Source organism: Aedes aegypti, chromosome 2 (genome assembly GCF_002204515.2).
Source record: "Aedes aegypti strain LVP_AGWG chromosome 2, AaegL5.0 Primary Assembly, whole genome shotgun sequence".
Taxonomy (NCBI): domain Eukaryota; kingdom Metazoa; phylum Arthropoda; class Insecta; order Diptera; family Culicidae; genus Aedes; species Aedes aegypti.
In genome coordinates this window covers 186,816,192-186,822,349 of record NC_035108.1, presented here as the reverse complement: position 1 = coordinate 186,822,349, position 6,158 = coordinate 186,816,192, and positions in this window count along the sequence as shown.

Here is a 6,158-nt window from a genome sequence, read left to right as displayed (position 1 = left end):
CCGCGGCAAAAGATTCTATCGAGTCCATCTGTTTTTGAAGTTGTATTGCATCCGCTTGAACCTATCCAACTGTGATGCTAATTTGCTTTCGTACTCAGCTCAAACATAAATAGGTACACGCATGGTTAGGCAGCCGATCTTCGCGCCACTAACCGCCACCATGATCGTCCATCCACTTGCTGGATCATTTGGATGAGTAATAAGAACCAAGCCCGTCATCGCGTCTGGGGAAGCCGCTAGCAAGTGGCACGTTTGTGTTGGCACTCTCGCCGATCTCGAATCGACGCTTTATAGGTATTCCGATGTTTGCCATCAGATGAAGTTGTGTTTAGTTTATGCAAGAGAGTAGACATAATTGGAAAAATATGTTCGTTTGTAGCGGGAGAAGGAATTGGGAGCCGGATCCTATTCTGGGCACTTCAGATTCACTTCGGCAGGGTTTGTTCAACTTTTTCTTTTCCTTCTTCTTTCTAGCGTGGGACAGAGTCTGCTTCTAAGCGTAGTGTTCTTTCGTTCATTGCCAATTGACCATTTTTGCATGTGTATATCGTATAACTTAAGATATTTAAAAGTTGATTCTTTTTATAAAATATGGACCACCTTAATCGACATAGATTCCAGAAATAGAAGAGTTTTTCGAGTAATTGTTTAATAATGATGCAAAAATATCTGGAAATAGAAAAGTTTATTTCGAATTAAATATTTTTTGTGGTAAAAAATGATGCTGCCGGTAGATCGGTTAAGCATAAGCAAGCAAACGCTGTAACATTTGCATCAGCCTAGTTAGCAACGTATAAAGTTGTAGTTGTTTGTCGATACACTACGCTTTCCTTCTCAACCAGAACCCTAATTGCACCAGGTACGAAAATGAACAATAACAAAAGCGAAAAACCGCATGTTCCATGTGCACTCATGCATGTGTCTACACCTACTCACGTGATTCCCTACATAAGTGAACCATTCTACCCCCGACCAACAACGGAAATAGAATAGTGCAAGTGCTTCAAATGAGCAAGTTGTTCCAATCGAAAGCAGGTGAATTTATATATATGGAATAGCAAGTGAGGCCTCTTCCATTTCACGCCGTTCGTTGCCTTTTTATGTTTGGAGCGATTCATCGCGACGCATTTGGATATGTGCGGGTTGGCTTCGTACGGTAAATGTACCAATAGTGGAGGCATAAATAGTTCGTACTATTGTGCTGTGCGTAAATTCACAAATTATTTCTGTTGACAGAATCACGCTATGTCTGAATCAGGGGTTTACAAAAGTCAAATGTACCTAGGATGTCTTCTCGCTACAGATCAGGATTTGGTCCGTACACACTTAAAATATTTTACCGTAATCCGTAAATTTCACCGTAATCTCAACAGCTGAAAAGTTCGGTGAAATAAATTAACGGAGTACGGTAAATTTTTACAGTATTCCGTAAAAAATCACCGGAATCCGTAAAATTTCGACGGAATTACGGTGTTTTATTTCACCGAACTGTTCAGCTGTTGAGATTACGGTGAAATTCACCGTATGAGCTTAGTGTGTATTTTTATAATCGAAAGATTTCAAAATACATATACTATAGATGAGATTTTGATTTTTTTTCCACTTGTTAGCTATTTTCTGCACTGAAATCTTTAGAAACCCCGTTTATGACTCATTTCGGTTTATACACACTTAAAAAAAATTACGGATTACGGTGAAATTTCACCGTAATCTCAACAGCTGAAGCATCGGTGAAAAATCACCGAACAATCTGTAAAATCTTTGAACGAGATCATAAAGAAAAATAAGAATATGGCTCAGACCGGGAATCGAACTCCCGACCTACCGATCAGGAAGTAGTCTTGCTACCACTAAGCCAGCTTACACTGCTTGTTGGTGGTGTGCAAAAACTGCAACAAAAGGAAGCTCATGCCTGCCAGAGCGACTGTCACACGATTTCACAGAAGTTCGGTGAAAATAATGCTGTTACCGAACTGTTCGTTAGTATTTCACAGGGTTACAGTAAAATTGTTTGTTTCACGGATTTTTTCCGGTAAAATAATAGATTTCACGGATTTTCTCCGGTAAAATGTTTAATTTCACGGATTTTGTCGGTAAAATAGTAGAGTTTACAGGAAAATCTGTAATTTTGTTGTTTACAGTTCAATTTCGGTGATTTATTTCACAGGATACTGCGATTTGTTTTAAGTGTGTAAAGTGCTCCAAAAACAATTAAGCTGAGAAGCATGCTCTGTCCCAGCGGGGACGTAATGCCAAGAAGAAGAAAATGTTTTCAATTTTCTCCGCAATGAGAATAACCTTTAAGCACAACAATTTACAGTAGAAATTATTACCACAATTGGTCGGTGTTCAGACAGACCAGACTAGATGATTTTTGATGCTCTAAAGATACATAAAGAACCAGGGACGAAAAAAATCATGCTCACTATACTCAATTCGCTGACATACAGTCAGGTCTCCTATTAGACACATGGTTGGGGGGCGTAATAGGAATCTACGTTATAGGAGACCCAGGGCTTATGGGATTTCATCACTTTGGGGGTGTCGTTGAATATCTCGTATGCCAAAAGAGATAGTACAGTACTGTCTTCGGCGAAGTTTCAGTACTAAGTACGATCTACCTTTAGGAGTTGAGGATCATCCTTTAAGTTGAGAACTTGGCCGGTAGGGGCGCTTTTTCTGATTTGCACTATATGAACCATGAGGGATAAGAATGCAAAATTTTGTAACATATGATATCTCTGAATCCTGATGTTTTGGAAGGTTGGTGTCTTCGAAAGAGTTGTTCAGTAGCTCAAGGGCTGACATGTGGTGGTCATTCTGATACGCCACCAGGCGGCGCTAGTGGGCATGGAATTTTTGTTTTGCGCATAGCTCAGTTGCCTGACCACTTAGAAAGATGGCGTCTTCGGCAAAGTTGAGTGAGTAAGGAATTTTTATTTCGTGGATAGCTCAGTAGTCTGACCACTTAGAAAGTTGTCGTCTTCGGCAAAGTTGCTCAGTATCACAAGGGCTAACATTATGTGAGCCGAAAGTTTCGAAATTTTGCCACGAGGCGGCGCTAGTGAGCAAAGAATTTTTGTTTTGCGCATAGCTTAGTAGCCCGACCACTTAGAAAGATGGCGTCTTCTGCAAAGTTGCTCAGCATCACAAGGGCTAACATTATTTGAGCCGAAAGTTTCGAAATTTTGCCACTAGGCGGCGCTAGTGAGCAAGGAATTTTTATTTCGTGGATATCTCAGTAGTCTGACCACTTAGAAAGTTGGCGTCTTCGGCAAAGTTGCTCAGTATCACAAGGGCTAACATTATGTGAGCCGAAAGTTTCGAAATTTTGCCACGAGGCGGCGCTAGTGAGCAAAGAATTTTTGTTTTGTGCATTGCTCAGTTGCCTGACCACTTAGAAGGATGGCGTCTACGGCAAAGTTGCTCAGTATCACAAGGGCTAACATTATTTGAGCCGAAAGTTTCGAAATTTTGCCACTAGGCGGCGCTAGTGAGCAAGGAATTTTTATTTCGTGGATAGCTCAGTAGTCTGACCACTTAGAAAGTTGGCGTCTTTGGCAAAGTTGCTTAGTATCACAAGGGCTAACATTATTTGAGCCGAAAGTTTCGAAATTTTGCCACTAGGCGGCGCTAGTGAGCGAAGAATTTTTGTTTTGCGGATAGCTCAGTAGCCTGACCAAAGTTGTTCAATATGACACTAGGCTATCGATTTTCTTCGCATTGTCACGTTTAAGTAAAAGTGCCTGGAGAAAAATATATACATTATTTTTACAATCGGATAAAAGAATGGCTAGTATCCTAGTATTTTCGACGGATTGGGAGAATTTTTGATCAATAATTTGATATGAGAATGAGTGAGGATCCGTTTACTACTCAAATATGTGATCGTTAGCTTTTCATATGAACCAGGGAAAAAATATGTATGTTTATTTTTGTTTCGTCATTCATGCAACTTCGAGAGGGATTCGCGATAAGGGCCTATCTGACAAAGCAATAACAATGAGAAAATAATCAATGAAATTCTCATGTGCAATTTTAAATCCCAATTGGAGAAAATATACTCAAACTTTAATCTTTTCACTTTAATACACATTTCATAAACCTAGTTTTAAAATCCTCAACAATACCACACACATCTCCTACAATTTCCCTAGCTATTTCGTACTCAAATAATCTTTAAAGGTTTCGCCTAAAACGTACTCAAGAATACCAGTATCGCCCAATGTTATGAGCCTGTAATCGATATTATTTTTAGTATCGCCTTTTACTTTTGCGCCGTGTTTACATTCTGGTTTCAAATAAGCCCGCCATGTACGCCTTGTTTATTTTTTGTTTGCAATGTCGCCGTTTACTCTCGCCGTGTTTTGATTTCGATTTCAGATGCGCCCATCACTTTGATAAACAAAAACACAGGGGTAATCAATAAAGTGTGTGGTTTTGCATGAGGTTAAATTTCGTCTTCTACAAATTTGCGTTTTTTGAATAGTTAAATTATCGATAGGGGAAAAGTTCAAGTGCAGTGAATAAACAATCAAGCTACAATTTCAACGCTATATTTTCTTAAATTGTGTATATTTTGTTAGTTTCGCCTAGTTCGCGAATCTTTCTAGACTTCATTTCTTGAACATTTTCCAAGGTATGGATTGGATAGAAATGAAGATAGATTGGAATGTCAGTCATTACTAATAAATTGGGAAATCCATTCGCTAACAATCCTAATGAGATAACTATGACTGGCCTTATCTCTTTAGTTACACGACACTCTTGTTTGAATATTTTTAAAATATAAACCTTCTTTTTCATAACGATAATTCAATCTTATAAAAAAAAATTCTCCCGATTTCTACGTATATATAAAATCTCGAAACTTTCGGCTCAAATAATGTTAGCCCTTGTGATACTGAGCAACTTTGCCGAAGACACCATCTTTGTAAGTGGTCAGGCTACTGAGCTATGCGCAAAACAAAAATTATTTGCTCACTAGCGCCGCCAAGTGGCAAAATGTCGAAATTTTTGGCTCAAATAGTTTTAGCCCTTGTGATACTGAGCAACTTTGCCGAAGACGCCATCGTTCTAAGTGGTCAGGCTACTGAACTATGCGCAAAACAAAAATTACTTGCTCACTAGCGTCGCTAAGTGGCAAAATTTCGAAACTTTCGGCTGAAATAATGTTAGCCCTTGTGATACTGATCAACTTTGTCGAAGACGCCATCTTTCTAAGTGGTCAGGCTACTGAGCTATCCACGAAACAAAAATTCTTTGCTCACTAGCGGTGCCTAGTGGCAAAATTTCGAAACTTTAGGCTCAAATAATGTTAGTCCTTGTGATACTGAGCAACTTTGCCGAAGACGCCATCTTTCTAAGTGGTCAGGCTACTGAGCTATCCATGAAACAAAAATTCTTTGCTCACTAGCGCCACCTAGAAGCAAAATTTTGAAACTTTCGGCTCAAATAATGTTAGCCCTTGTGATACTGATCAACTTTGTCGAAGACGCCATCTTTCTAAGTGGTCAGGCTACTGAGCTATCCACGAAACAAAAATTCTTGGCTCACTAGCGCCGCCTAGTGGCAAAATTTCGAAACTTTCGGCTCAAATAATGTTAGCCCTTGTGATACTGATCAACTTTGTCGAAGACGCCATCTTTCTAAGTGGTCAGGCTACTGAGATATTCACGAAACAAAAATTCTTTGCTCACTAGCGCCGCCTAGTGGCAAAATTTCGAAACTTTCGGCTCAAATAATGTTAGCCCTTCCCGGGTAGAGGTGAATAACAAAATAATGGTAAAATAAGAACAAATTTTGCAATCATATCTAGTTTAACCATTATTATGTTATTAATATATGACATTAAATATCTCATCAATAGCAAAACATACTATCATAGCAAAATTTGTCATTGATATGTTATTCTTGAAAGTCATGTAATAAATAATCAATAACAAAATATACTATCATGGTAAAATTTGCTATTTGTGCAAAAATACTAAAAACATTAAATATCTAAAGAATAACAAATATCGCCATCATAGTAAAATATGTTATTATTTTGATATTTGAAAACTTTATTCAAATAATTCATGAGAACAAACCAATATCAAGTTTTGCCATTATAGCTCATTTTACTATTTGTATGATATTCATTAAAGATTCAAAAA